At 47.0% G+C, this 15,810-nt stretch overlaps 1 protein-coding gene across 2 annotated transcripts in view; it reads right to left on the bottom strand.

Annotated features, from left to right (window-relative positions):
• The window catches only part of Rai14 (retinoic acid induced 14), a 128,164-nt gene extending 112,736 nt beyond the window's left edge, over nucleotides 1–15,428 (bottom strand). For both annotated transcript variants that reach the window (XM_075975885.1, XM_075975886.1), the window contains exon 1: nucleotides 15,175–15,428. The gene's annotated coding sequence lies outside the window, so the exon portion shown is untranslated. The remainder of the gene's footprint in view (nucleotides 1–15,174) is intronic.
• Nucleotides 15,429–15,810: the final 382 nt, after the last annotated feature.

Genomic DNA, 15,810 nt, shown 5'->3' with positions numbered 1-15,810 from the left:
AGCAAAATGCACAGTGACTGTGGCAAGCACAGTGGGTGCCTTCAGAGTTAAATGTAACCTTACCAGTTGACCCAGAAGGTCTAGTCCCATGTATCTGAGAGAAAAGGAAACACATCCACACAGAGAGTTGTACATGAATATTTAGAGACAGATTCAAGACTGCACAAAAGTAAAACTCAAGTCAACAAAGCTTGACGTTTTGAAACACTGTCAGCAGTAAGCTGGAGTGTACTGTGGAACCATGGTGTAGCACACGCAAGGTGTACGACACGCAGTGTAGCACAGGCACGGTGTAGCACAGGCATGGTGTAGCACACGCACGGTGTAGCACACGCACGGTGTAGCACACGCACGGTGTAGCACACGCACGGTGTAGCACACGCACGGTGTAGCACACGCATGGTGTACTACACGCAAGGTGTACGACACGCAGTGTAGCACACATGGTGTAGCACACGCATGGCGTAGCACACGCATGGTGTAGCACACGCATGGTGTAGCACACGCACGGTGTAGCACACGCACAGTGTAGCACACGCATGGTGTACTACACGCAAGGTGTACGACACGCAGTGTAGCACACATGGTGTAGCACACGCATGGCGTAGCACACGCATGGTGTAGCACACACATGGTGTAGCACAGGCACGGTGTAGCACACGCACGGTGTAGCACACGCATGGCGTAGCACACGCATGGTGTAGCACACGCATGGTGTAGCACACACATGGTGTAGCACACGCATGGCATAGCACACGCATGGTGTAGCACACGCACGGTGTAGCACACGCATGGTGTAGCACACGCATGGTGTAGTACAGGCACAGTGTAGCACACGCATGGTGTAGCACATGCATGGTGTAGCACACGCATGGTGTAGTACAGGCACAGTGTAGCACAAGCATGGTGTAGTACAGGCACAGTGTAGCACACGCATGGTGTAGTACAGGCACAGTGTAGCACACGCATGGCGTAGCACACGCATGGCGTAGCACACGCATGGCATAGCACACGCATGGTGTAGCACACGCATGGTGTAGCACACGCACACGCATGGTGTAGCACACGCACGGTGTAGCACACGCACGGTGTAGCACACGCACGGTGTAGCACATGCATGGTGTAGCACACGCATGGTGTAGTACAGGCACAGTGTAGCACACGCACGGTGTAGTACACGCATGGTGTAGCACATGCATGGTGTAGCACACGCATGGTGTAGTACAGGCACAGTGTAGCACACGCATGGTGTAGTACACGCATGGTGTAGCACATGCATGGTGTAGCACACGCATGGTGTAGCACATGCATGGTGTAGCACACGCATGGTGTAGTACAGGCACAGTGTAGCACACGCATGGTGTAGCACACGCATGGTGTAGCACATGCATGGTGTAGCACACGCATGGTGTAGCACACGCATGGTGTAGTACAGGCACAGTGTAGCACATGCATGGTGTAGTACAGGCACAGTGTAGCACACGCATGGTGTAGTACAGGCACAGTGTAGCACACGCATGGTGTAGTACAGGCACAGTGTAGCACACGCATGGTGTAGTACAGGCACAGTGTAGCACATGCATGTTGTAGCACACGCATGGTGTAGTACAGGCACAGTGTAGCACATGCATGGTGTAGTACAGGCACAGTGTAGCACATGCATGGTGTAGTACAGGCACAGTGTAGCACATGCATGGTGTAGCACACGCATGGTGTAGCACACGCATGGTGTAGTACAGGCACGGTGTAGCACACGCATGGTGTAGCACACGCATGGTGTAGTACAGGCACAGTGTAGCACACGCATGGTGTAGCACACGCATGGTGTAGTACAGGCTCAGTGTAGCACACGCATGGTGTAGTACACGCATGGTGTAGCACATGCATGGTGTAGCACACGCATGGTGTAGCACATGCATGGTGTAGCACACGCATGGTGTAGTACAGGCACAGTGTAGCACACGCATGGTGTAGCACACGCATGGTGTAGCACATGCATGGTGTAGCACACGCATGGTGTAGCACACGCATGGTGTAGTACAGGCACAGTGTAGCACATGCATGGTGTAGTACAGGCACAGTGTAGCACACGCATGGTGTAGTACAGGCACAGTGTAGCACACGCATGGTGTAGTACAGGCACAGTGTAGCACACGCATGGTGTAGTACAGGCACAGTGTAGCACATGCATGTTGTAGCACACGCATGGTGTAGTACAGGCACAGTGTAGCACATGCATGGTGTAGTACAGGCACAGTGTAGCACATGCATGGTGTAGTACAGGCACAGTGTAGCACATGCATGGTGTAGCACACGCATGGTGTAGCACACGCATGGTGTAGTACAGGCACGGTGTAGCACACGCATGGTGTAGCACACGCATGGTGTAGTACAGGCACAGTGTAGCACACGCATGGTGTAGCACACGCATGGTGTAGTACAGGCTCAGTGTAGCACACGCATGGTGTAGTACAGGCACAGTGTAGTACGGGACTGACAGTGTGGTGCTGAGCACAGTTGCCTCCTGTGGTGCGGTCTAGTGGTGTGTGGGTACAGTGGTGAGCACAGCTGCCTGCGGGATCCGGCATGGGTGAGGCTCAGAAGCATGACGTGAAGGCAGACACTTACGACCACACAGCACATGAGTATACGTCTATGACATGTATGAGAAAGACGATGTAATAGACAAAAGTGGAGTAGTGGTCTTCCGGGGCTGGCTGGTAACAGGGAGTGACTGCAAATGGCAGGCAGCTTATACATCTTTGTCAATTTATTACGTCCCTGGCTTGCATACTAAAGTTGGGCTCTATCGTGATAGAACATAAACAACTCAGGAAAGCTGCTTCTAAGAGTATCAAATGGCAGAAAGTAAAAAACGGAGTTCCATGTGCAAAGGGTTTGGTTGTGGAAACTCCACAGTGAGTGAGAAGACAGCTCTACTCACGAGCATATTTAGTCCCTTGATTTTAGTTTTTAAAAAGGATTTTGCTGCCAAACTGCATATTTCACCAGTTCTTTGACTCACTTCAGGAGTAGAAATGTTGGCAATGTCACCTACAGTGATCACAGTGGCTCCAGCTGGCCTGTGAAATCTCTTTACCCAGTCATGGGGTATCTTAAGTACTTGGCAGACTAAGGGGCACATACATATTATAAATTATTTCTGTGCATGACAAAAACTGTGAGCAGGAGAAAGGGAATGGATGAAGAATCCCTAAACGATTTCTGGTACCCTGACTATTATACCTAGGTATAGACCACCGAGTTCAAACAGCTCTCATGTCAGCCCAACTGAGCAGCAGGGCCCCTAGCTAGCAGTTCTATGTGCTCCACCATCAAAGGCAAACAGTTTTTAATATGAAGGGCACAGAACACTTCCATAATGGAACTAAGATTTAATATGTTCCCCCAATTGATTACATGGCCTCACGCTACAAGGGTTTGATGGCTATTTAAAGGGACAGACAGAAATGGGAAGAAGAAATCACTGATGCCATACTCATATTTTATATACTGAATTACCAAGGACACGCATGGCTTGTCTAGAAATGGGGAGTCACAAAAAAAAACTGCTTACAAAATAAGAAAGAAGAAGAAGAGGAGGAGGAGAAGGAGGAAGAGGAAGAGGAAGAAGAAGAAGAAGAAGAAGAAGAAGAAGAAGAAGAAGAAGAAGAAGAAGAAGAAGAAGAAGAAGAAGAAGAAGAAGAAGAAGAAGAAGACCGCACCACGCGGCGGACTGGTGCACTTGCACAGGAACACAGACCTGCATGGTCAGAACCCACTTGTCCATTATACCCATTATACCACGTAGCTTCTGAATAAAAATGCTCAAAGTTGGGGTGAAAAATCCAAGATAAGCGGGGAATCATAGTCAGACATGAACTTAGCAAAATCACCATACATCCCTTGTCTTTCTGCCCTCTGTGCCCCAGGCATGGAACCAGGACTCGGTGCATTCTAAGTAAAAGCTCTACCACTGAGTCACATCCCCAGTGGCTCTACTGACAGTGTGCTGGGTGGGGGTGGCAGCAGGTGCAAGTTACCACATCTGGATGAAGGAATCTCCCTTCACCAACGCTGCCCAGTGGCCACCAGCCACACACTGCTACTGAACGTCTGAGATAAACCAAGATATACTGTAAGTGGAAAACACACAGGTTTTATGGAAAAAGAAACACTCGCCTGCTGTTATTACTAATAAATGTTACACTAATTATGTATTAGAAAGGATGGCATTTGAATGTGTTATTCGTTTTATAACATTCCTGCTGTGGCTACTGAAAATCTAAAATTGCCCATGTAGCCTGTATTTGTGACATGAGTCTCTGTGAGTGACAATTTACTTTTTTTCCCAAGGACTACATATAAAAGCATTTCACTTTATTATTTATTAGTGAGGCAGGATAAAGAGCTAACAAAAATGTACATGCTGCCAGCTTTAGCATTACCTCAGTACCTTAATTTTATTAATTTACTAAATATTCCAAGTTAGTGATAAAAGAACTTAAGTTGTAGTTTTAATGGCTTTCTCACAGACAGAAGGAATAACTGACTAATAATTTTATTCTACTTAAGACTCACAGCATCCCATCTTTGCATGATCAACCATAACCTCCAATACTTTACTATTCAAAACCTACGTCTCTTTTTTTCTCTGTTAAGAGCTGGACAGGTTTTTTTTTTTAAAATTATTCGATATGTAATGTAACCTTGCATCCACTCCATCCGGAGCACGGCCATGTTTAATTTAAACAGAATTTTACTGCTACGTTTACATGGTGGTTGAAGCAAGGCAAATTCTCTGAGGAACTTGTTAAGGCAACTGAAAGATCAGCCACCTTTATGCTATTCAAATATATACAATGTAATAGAAATAGACAAGTAAAAAGAAAACAGAGAAACAGATCTATAACCTATGCTGTGCCACATCGGCGTATGGGACAACCTTTCTTTATCGCTATAGATTATTAATGGCAAGAATAATTAATTTTGTCAATAGTCACAGTTCTTGAGGAGGTTGGCAGAGAGCCATAGTGTGCCCTAACAGCCAAAATAAGTGTTGTTTATCTAAATCAGGGCTTCGACTTTTTACATTATAACACTTTTTCCACAAGGAAAACTTTTGTGACCATGGTGACAGAATAGGTATATAAAAAGGGTATATGCTGACAAATTAGCAGAAAAAATTTTTAATTCTTATGTATTCATATAATTTTACCATTGTTAATAAAAAATTGCATACTAATGATATGGGTGTGCTTATTCATTTTTATATAAAGGATTAAATCTTGGCTGAGCATTTGACACACTGGAGGACTCTAGAGCATCTTCAGTGGTTTGTAGAGTTGACTGATATTTCAATTTTATAGTTCTTAGGTGTTGAGAACATCACCTTGCATAAACACACAGCATAAAATGGCAGAAACATGTTTAGGGTCACTTGGTAAGTGTTGGAAACTGTCCTAATCCCAAGCCAAAAGTCATTTAGCAATTTTCTTTAAATGAAACGAAAACAGCAATTAACTCATTTTTAAGACCAAACATTCTAATCCGAGATAATGCAAAGAAACATGGATTTGATAGATGCGGAAGAATGATTTAGTTTTTGTAATTAAGCTGGCATGTTTCTGTGAGAGCAGAAAAGTGTGTGTGTGTGCAGTCTAACACTGCGATTCATAACATGTAATAGCCTTGAGTCTAGGCCGAGCTGTTTCCGGCGCTGATCGATGGGGCTGGTTGGCGGGACAGCACGCACGGTGCAAATCTGGGCAGTGTTCAGAACCAAGGCCACAGTGAACTCTTGCAGTGCATTGTGGGTGAGTGTTGCCCAAGCCACCTCAGTCACTTTGTGTTTGCTTTTAACGAATTTTTGGTCACCGTGCATTCAGAAGTTCTTCGCTGTTGCTCCATTTTCCACAGACCTCACATCTAGCTGCTGTGGGATTGGACGCCACAGTTTGGGGAGCTGGGATTTAAAGGACTGCTTTAAAATATTTTTCTCCCTCTTTAAATTGTGTTACAAGTGAGGACCACGTTATTTAACACAACCACTTCTGAATTAAATGGCATTATCATGTTCAGCTACCAGATTAAAAAACTATAGTATAGAAACTTTTATCTGAACAAAGTGGTTCCATTACCAACAACAACAATAACACAGTTCAATTTTTGCGCCCAACGTGACTCTGGGTTTCTTATTAGACGGCACTAAAAATAAAGCTTGGCCAGATCCACCTTCTTAGTACAAACAAACAAACAGAAAAAAACCGAGTTGCCTTGAAAGTTGAAACAATCCCAGAATGACTGCTGGCAGGAGTGAGTTCCCCCTTAGGAGCCTGCATGGACCAATTTGTAAAGCGCCCTCCCTCTGGCCACTCCCTCCCTCACACATCCCTTTCTCTCGTAAGTGAACTATAAGCTTAGCCAATACTTTTATTAAGACTGCAAATAAAATCCTTCTCCACTTAGCTTTGCTGAGGATACCAATTGACTGTCAGAGAAAATATAGGGGAGAGAAGGGCGCATTTCATAACTCAGTTCAGCAGACAGGACAGACTAAGGTGGAAGGGCCCAGCTCAGAAAACTGAAATGTCTGATACTTAAGGTACTTCGTTTGTTAGGCCTTGGGAAATTATACTGTCTCGTACAATTCTCTTCAACATATGTATAATTTCAGTGCTGTAAAGATACTGTCATTTTCCAGGACAATGAAAAGCACTGATATTATTCTTTTAAGGGTAATTCTAGAAAAGCTGCCCAACAAGACAAGGGCATGGCAGGGGACATCTGGTGACACCTGCCCTGCGGCCACATACAGAAGTGCCCACAGCCTCCACCTCAGCCCGAAGCAGACAGTGACATTATAAGGGCCACATCTTCTGTTTCTTTTGCCAGGGTAGATATTAACACTCACTTTGACAGTCAGGGGAATCAAACACCCTTTGTCTAGGGGGGATGCACTCAAAGTAATGGTGAGGGGATGAGGGCAGAGAAAGAAAGCAGGCTTCCCGCCAAACAAGAGACTGGAACAGTCCCTGCCATCGACAGACTGGCCGAGCACAAGCTTGAGCTCCCTGTCATTTGGAGGGAATCCTCCAACTGTGCCTATTGCTGGCTTTGAGAAACAGGAAAAGAGCAAAAGAGAAGGTAGAACTTCACACAAACACTGAACGCAGTTGCATGACATCTAAAAGATGAGGGTTCTTCAAGATCACTGACTACACATGCACACGAGGTGGTGTTGAGATGAGTTTTAAAAAGAGAGAGAAACTCTAAGAAAATCCTGCACTGTAGAAAAGTTGATAATGGACATTAGTTACTTACTGTTCCTATCCTAGATTGAATAGATTTTTTTTTCAATTTAACAACAAAAAGTTCATGAGGAGTAAAAAGGTGAATTTCAAGAGAAAATCCTACTAGCCCCCAAAGGAAAATCTAAGGATTTGGTTACATCTATAAACAAAGATCCAAAAGGGTTCTGAGAGCATATGAAACAACTTCCTCCCAGTATACCTGTGGGAGCCTGCAGATTGTCCACTGAAAGGAGAGACTGGTCAGCACCATGTCCAATGCTACAACCTTTTGACAGGGATCATGAGGGTCGCCGAGCCCTTCCCGGGACCCTGGCCCACGTGCAGAGGAGCTCAGTCTTAGTTCTCCTGTGACTGCCTAGCTGCTGGTTGCAAGGGGCCCCTGCGACGTGGCTGCCTCTCCCAGCAGCACATCAGCACGCCCTCACTTTTGAGAGGTCTTCAATCATCAGTAGGTCAACAATGGGAGGAGATGTTCATATTCTCCATGATTCAGATTCATCTGAACATTCCTGTCAAATTAAGACTCCCAACAGAACCTGCTAAACCCCTGAGAATGTGTGAGAGATTTATGTGTCCCCCGCTCAGCCAGCGGGCTGCTAAGGGCTTGGGTTCCACACCGTTTATGTCCTTCACGTTCAATAATTTGCATCACCTGAGACTCCTCATTTTCATGTATTCTTTAAATTGACTTGCCCAGGTTTGCCTGCGTTTGTCACAATAATAATTAGTGGTATATAGGATCCCAAGTCATAATTTGTGTCTAGGGTGGACACACACACGCACACACACACTGTTTTAGGAGGCCAGTGTTGTGTGAGGTCAGAACTAAGGTCATGTCTCGTTCTGCCACATACCGCCCAAATACTTATTTTTATTTCTCTGGTCTCAGTATCCTTGACAAAATCAGTTCTCACCACTACCTTGGTCCAACCACCAAAAATCCACCACAGACTGGGTCAGACTGTGGACACACTGAACCCTGAAATTCGGAGTCCAGGAGGGCAGGGCTTGTCATTCCAGGACCTTGAAACATTGACTCTCCCATCAATCTTTGCCCCTTACGAGAAAGCCGACCACACCCTAAGATCAGACTAAGACCAGCCTTGACCTTATTCACTATGAGGCCAGCAGCAAGGTGCCTGCCACTGAGAAAGTGCTCAGGTGAACTCACCTGTGTGGCTACATATATTACACGTAGGCTAGTCTCTGTGTTGGTGCAAGTTTTGAACATGCTGGTTTGATGCCACCATGGGCATACTTCTCCTATGGAGTGCGGGTCACAACGGCAGTGCTCTCCTCCTGTTTCACAGGAGGTTTCACGGGAGGGAGGTTTTCCTCTGCAAGAGCAGGCCTCTGAGAGCCAGCCTACCAGTGAGGAAATGTGACCCTGTATTCCACAGGGGTTGCTGAGACAGTTCCTGCTGGTGAGGAAGCCAGGACTAACTGGACCAGAGGGGGGGGGGGGGAGGGGAGCAAGTTGGGATGTTCCTGCAATGGGCTAAGTGTTGTGAGATAAACTTCAGGTTGTCCCCAATGTCACCTCAGAGAGAAACAGGGACTGGCTGCCATTTAATGAACAAAAGACAGCACAGGCCCCATTCCAGTCCAAGGAATGTTACCCTTGGATAAGGACTTAAAGCTCAGTTTTTCTGCTTCTCTGTAATAATTTTATAAAACTTTGGGGGGCTGGGGGTGGGAAAAGGGGATGCATGCCATGCTATGCATGGGTCAGAGGACGACTTACACCAGATGGTCAGGCCTGGCAGCAAGCACCTTTATCCACCAAGCCATCTCACTGGCTAGCGTAGCAACCAGTGACTAGTTTTCCGAGTGTGGTTGTAAAGCCCACAATTAGTTCTTCCTGGCATACATGGAAGGTTAGCAACCCTTCCTGAGGGGTGGAGGCACATGACAGAAGAGAGACTCCCTTGAGAAGGGGCATAAATGCAACAAGGATTTCCAGGTACATTCCATGGATTTGGAATTCTCAAAAAATCTGAGTATTCCAAAGAGGCTCAGAAATTGCTTTAGAGCACCAAGGTCCACAAACCTCTTAAATCTGATTTAAAAAATATTTCTGAGCAGACAGCGTCACTGAAAAGAAGCCAATTTCCTCCATGGAAAAATGGTCCAAATGCTGCATTTGATGTGCAGACGTGCCGGCCCACAGTGCCAGGGTTCTCCAGGATTACTGCAGCAAGGCCTTCCTTGGTCTGAGGGATGGATTCCTTTGGAGGAAAAGAGCTCTTTGCTGCCCATATGTAAAGAGAGCTTTTCTTGGTGCTTTCCACCCTTCCAGCAAGCTCTGCCAGAGCTTCCTTTCCTGGCTAAGATGCCAGCCCTTCAGCCAGATCCAGCAACTGGAAAGATGCAGTGGAAGTTTAAGCGGGGGGAGGGATAAAAGCTTAAAAATAAAACAGAAATTCCTGATTAAACAAGCTGAATTCATCTAGAAATCATAAAGAAAAAGTAGGGTTGGATCTGGTTGCCTAATCTCAGCACTCTGATGGCCGAGGGAGGAGAATTGGAATTTATTTTGCTCTTATTTCTAACAATAGCAACATTGGTACTTCAGTGTTCTTTAATTGGGTTTTTGACAGTAAAGAAAACTTATGTAGTATATATGCCGCTTTATTACAAACTTGGGTATTCACAAATAGGAATTCGAGAAAAGAGTAATTGGGCTAGAAAGATGGCCCAGTGGTTAAGTGAACCTGCTGCTCTTCCAGAAGACCTGAGTTGGGTTCCCAGCACTCACTGCGTGGGATGAGTGTCCAAACTGCCTGTAACTCCAATTCAAGGGGGATGCAACACCCTCTTCTGGCCTCTAGAGGCACTGCATGCATGTAGTGTACAGACATACATGCAGGCAAAACACCCACACACATGAAATAAATATTTAGATTGCCTCCTTAATAACAGGGTGAACTAATCATGATAAACATGCCCAGAGTGAACAAAGGACATGGAATTATATGACAAAACAAGGTAATAATATTCAATGAAATCCATTTACTACCAAAAGGAATAGAGCAGATCACAGGTAAAGGCTGACAAGATGACCTGAGTAGCGGAGCAGTGGAGACACAAAGCGCAAACTTCTCCAAGGAACGGGGGGGGGGGGGGGGGGGGGGAGATTTCCTGCACATCTTCTCCACTCCAGCATGTATTTTGCTGGAGCCTACATTGTTTTGTGACTATCACTTAAACGCATCTCTAACTTAGATGGCTTCATATCTCATGGCTACTGTTAGGGGCTTAATGGCATGCCCATATGTGTTGTTCAATAAATACTAATCATGGACCTTGTGGTAGCTGTATATGGGACTCCCTGAGCATACAGCTGAAGAGGCACACTTACTTCAGCGAAGGCTTTGTTTGTAAATGTACTATGAAGTCAGCAGAGCCACCCTTTAGAACGTTGGCTAAATTCAATGATCATCCACAAGCAAGTCAGTTTTTTGCTTCCCTACTACAGAAGGCTGGAGCTAGAAAATGGAAGATGTAGCAAGCAATCCTTCTCAAACTCTTGCTGAATTGCTTGCAACTCTAAGCCAGAAGATGGAATCTCTTCATTTAGCACCTCACTAATGACCCACTGTTGTGGTTAACCAAGCCCATCTGGAATCACACCATACTGATCGGTTCACGTCACTTTACTTAGAGGACAAAATGGTTGTAATCCAACATTCTAGTCGTATTTTAAGGATGCTTGTCAGTACCACTTACCTATATATGTAAAAAATTAGATTCCTTTCCCTACCCCACTTTCAAAATGCACAAAAGCCATCTAGCTTTGTTCTGTCGACTCCCATACTCATCACCCATGGAAGAGAGAGTTCAGTTGGCTCCCGGCAATGTTGTCTGTACCATGCGTTAAGGGCTTTCTCACGTGACTGTTCAAATCCAGAGAATTTTTAGGTCCCTGCTGCACACTGGCTTCTCTTAGACCTTCAGAGGAAGGTCATTTTCCCACCACCATAAAAAGGACCCCATCCCACAATCTTCCTAGATGAAGGTGTTTGAGAGTTTATGAACACCCCCTCTGTAGCAAGTCAGGGAGATACTTTCTTTTCTCAGAAGTTCCTTATGTCTGGTGTCACTGGGGACTGTGAAGGTGTGTTCTGAGAGATGCTGTGAAAGGGAAAGGTCAGCCTCTTTAACATCAGTAACACTGGGAAGACAAGGTTGTCAAGAAAAAGCAAGATGAGCGTGTGGCCAATCATCACGCTCCTTGTTTTCCCTTGACTTTAGATTCAGGTAAAAACACTGGGTGACAAATACCCGAAGACTTGGGTACTCTGTGGGCTAAGTTACAGGGTGGATTCTTTGTAAGACTGTTTCTGTTGTTTTGTTTGTTTGTTTGTTTTATGCCATTAGAACCTGTGCGTGACACTGACTGGGGTACGACAGAGAACATCTAACATCCCCGGGATGCCTAACACGTGCAGAAGAAAGCAGAGGTGGAAAATACCAAGTAGTAAAGTTAAACAACAAGCATAATATTGATAGTTGGGCTTGGTGGCCTGTGTCTGTAATTCTATACCTTGAGCAGAGGTAGGAGTGAGCTAGGGACCAATCTATCCCACATAACAAGTTCCAGGCCAGCCAGGATGGCAGTTACATCCTGATTCAATAAAAAGCATCTTATATTCATTTAAATTTATCCAGTATGAGTAACTACTATGTGTCAACACTGTTCATGATACTCAAGGGACAGCAAATTTAAAAGATGCAAAACTCTGGCCCTCATAGGTCTGTACCCTACTACAGGAAGACGGCACTAACAGAAATTTACATATATGGCAAGGTAGAAATTGACAGGGACCACACAGGGAAAGAAAGTAGGGAAAAGGTTGCAGGATATACTGGGTGGGAGTGTCTGCGAAAGGACCTCAGGGGAAAAGGCCACAGCCCATGTAAGGAAGGTGAGCTCCAGGGAGGAGGAACATCAAAGACAAGAATTCAGGGGCCAGAATGTGCCTCAAAATCTGAAGGAATAACAAGGAGGCCAATGTGTTGACTGCCTGGCTCTCCTTTGTGGAGCTGGGACAAGTCATGTCATTAATACAGCTACTCATACTGTGGAGATCCGCCTCTGCTCATGAGTACTTAGACCCACAGGCCTAAAAAAGGAAGAAACGAGGAAGGGAACCTGAGTGAGCAATCGCAGATCAGAGGACCAATGAGCCCTTAGCACAACTAGACCAGACTCAGCAATGTGATAGAGAACTATTCTTATTATTAATAGAAAGAAGAAAAGGAAATTCAAACTAAAGGATCCAGTCAACTAATCTGACCAAAACGTTTAGAGTTTAACAGTGACCCGTGTTCACTTTGTCGTCTAACAGATGGCCGAGACAGAACCTAAATGCTCCCTAACGAATGAATGACATCATGAAAGCAGCCTTCCAAGAGCTCACTATCCCAGCAACTAGCTGAACAGATAATCTGCGGGTAAGGAAGCTTATCTCAGGATGCGAACTGCTACAACATGATACAGAAAAAAAAATTATATAAATAGATAGACAAACAAATAAATAAAATGTGGTGGGCTCTCCCTCTGCTAAAAGGGTGTCCTGGGAACCAGCTTTCAATTGACAGGGGGATGAATATACTGTATTATTCACATGTTGGAATGCCTGTAATAGCCGATGTGAATAAAGGCCTACATGGATCTCAAAGCAAAAAAAAAAAAAATCTTAAGGACGCACACTGTAAGTATATAGAGTTATGCCATTAATGTAAAACTGTACACTCAAATGCTCATGATTTTTAATTACATACAGAAAGATAGAGCATGCTTGGACCTATGTATGTACCCAGTCATTCCTGCTCACCTGAGGCCAGAAGTAGAGAGGAAAGGACAGAAAACTATTTGCTATTATTTGTTATCATATCTACAAAGTGGAAAGATTGATGCCTTATTGTGCACAATTTCTGCTTATGTTTGAAATATTTCATATTTATTTACATTTTGGAAGACAAGCAAGCTAAGACAGGAAGTGAGGAGAGACAGCATTTCACCCTGTTATATCCGAGGCCCACTCGTCTTAACAGCAGATCTCAGTTTCTGACCTATAGAGTTGGGTGGCAGTGGAAGGAGGGGTTAACATGGCGGTTAGAGCCCTTCTCAGCACACCGCAGGCCCCGAGTCTGATAGCCAGTAACATTAAAAAGAAACAAAGGGGCCGGCTCTCCCAACAGATAGAGGCGCTTTCTGCCAAGCCTCAAGACCTGAGTTCGGTTCCCCAAACCCGCATAGGAGAGAACTGATTTGAAAGTTGTCCTTCGACTCCGCAAGCATACGGTGGTGCCCATGCGAAACCTATCTCACCGGTGAATGAAGCTAAAACTGACCGCCCAACACCAGAGGTCTCTCCCAGGTCCACAGTATACAAGAATTGGATTTCTTCTGACAAAACTGGCTGCCATATAAGCATAAAGGAGAAAAGGCCCTGCTAGTAAGTTATTACTGACAAAGGATAAAATTAAATCTATCAGTTTAAAAAAAGCTTGCTGTCACACGTGTAAACAAGGACCCAGCACTTGTGGGACAAAGTAATCAAAGTCCAACCTCCCTGGGACTCACTGGTGTTTTTTTTCAACTATGTTCAAACCCATAAGAGATGCAAGCTCGCGCTAGAAAAGATAACTAAAGTCCCACTAACAGGCAAAACTAGTTCCTCCCCAGGCCGGCCTTTATAGCCTTGAATTTAAATACCCCAGACAATGAGCAATGAACTGTCCCTGGCAGCTCCACGCTATTCTGCGCTATTCTTCCTACGGGGACCCCAGTCAAATCACCTGTGATCCCAGAGAAGAGAAGAGGCAGGTACCAAGTGAGTGGCCTCGCATCTGCACACTTGGTCACTGGGAGTAAAAGTTGCGCTGAGCTGGGCTCCCTGGTAAAAGAAAGCCTGGCTTTATAATGTAAAGCTCAGGCCTCTGAGAGGTCACCCTGCCTCTTCAAGTCACAGTAGGTTCCATCTGGTTTAATACCCCATCTGTTGCCTTTCCAGACTCAAACCACCCACCCCACCCGGTCATCCCAAAAATGAGATGCGAAATCCAAAAAGAAAAACCGCAGCAAACTACAGAGCCTAAATTGAAGACACAAACTGGCAGTGATGAGAGAGTTGAAAGGAGGATACCCGCCCTCCCAAACGGGTCTCAATGGATGCCGACCTAAGCCCAGCTGCCTGGACTGTGCCCCAACTCCAGCATCCTCCTCCCCACCTTCCTAGGAGCTGTGGTGGGGGGAAATGACAAGAAGGGCGGGGAGCAGGCGGCCGGGACAGGCCCGAGGTGGTCTCGTCTACGTCCTCCAGCCGGCTCACCGGCTCCCTTGAGTCCGGAAAGGAACAATAGCGGACTGTGGGTCCCCAGAGCCGCCCTCCCGGCGTCTCCCGCTCGCACCTCCTTCTCCGCCTTTTCCAAGTTCAGAGAAGAGGCGGGTCGAGCCTGAGAGCAAGGATTCCGCAGCGGGACGCTTGGCAGGGCATGCAGGTGGGACGAGCTGCCCAGGGGTGCAGCCACATAGTCCTCCCAGGTCCGGTCATTCATTCCCACCCGCGCTCCCTCCGCAGACAGCCCGCGCACCAGACCGCCGGAGGAGGCGAGCCCCCTTTCCTAACTTGGTCGGTCCTCTGTTTCTGCCAGATCCCCACCATCTCTCCAGTTCCTTCTCCCACCCCCACCCCCCCACCAAACTGTCTTCCGCGGACAGTGGGCGGCCAAGGCTGTGTGTCCAGACCGTAACTCCTGCCCCGCGCTCTCGCCCTCCGCAGCCCCAGACACAAAAGCGGGGACCAAGCCCACACCCCACATCCCAGTCTCCCTGCTCGGCGCCGCCACTCACCCCATCCAAGCGGCTGCCTCAGCTCCCGGCTCTGCTGGCCGTCCCGCCCGCCGCTTCTCCAGGAAAGCGCGGCCGCCGGGCTCGCTTCCTGCTCTGCTTCCTGCGCTGGGTCCCTCCTCCTCCTCCTCCTCCTTCTCCTCCTCCCGACGCGGGGGTCAGTGGGCGCTCAGCTCCCGGGCTCCGCCGGCAGGGCGGGGGTAGCGGCAGCACCACCACGTGGCCACCGGGTGCCGGCCCCCGCCGACCTGAATCCCGTGGGCTAGAGGAAGGAGGTGCTAGCCACTCCCACCCTGAGCGGCCCCAAATTCCCGGAGTCAGGTGACCTGGCCCGGGCGCTGCTCCCCGGACCTGCGGGAGGTGCTCTAGGACCGCCCACGCCCGGTCCCGGGGCGAGTCCAGGACGTCCACGTTCAGTTTTGATTTCTGCGGATCGTAGGATCCTTCTGCGTGGATCTGTCTCACACCTTAACTTGAAGTTAGTGGGAACCACGGTATGCGTGTCCCTCCGCTGGGGAAGGGATGAGCCCCCGAAAAGTACTCGTTTCTGGTCAATTCTCAAAGTTATCTGTGGTCTTGGAAAAAGCAAGTCAGGGGCAGAAGTCACTGACCCAAGCCCCTCTGAACCAGAGTCGAATC

Source organism: Microtus pennsylvanicus, chromosome 6, assembly GCF_037038515.1.
Source record: "Microtus pennsylvanicus isolate mMicPen1 chromosome 6, mMicPen1.hap1, whole genome shotgun sequence".
In the NCBI taxonomy this organism is placed as follows: domain Eukaryota; kingdom Metazoa; phylum Chordata; class Mammalia; order Rodentia; family Cricetidae; genus Microtus; species Microtus pennsylvanicus.
This window is presented reverse-complemented; position numbering and strand designations above follow the sequence as displayed.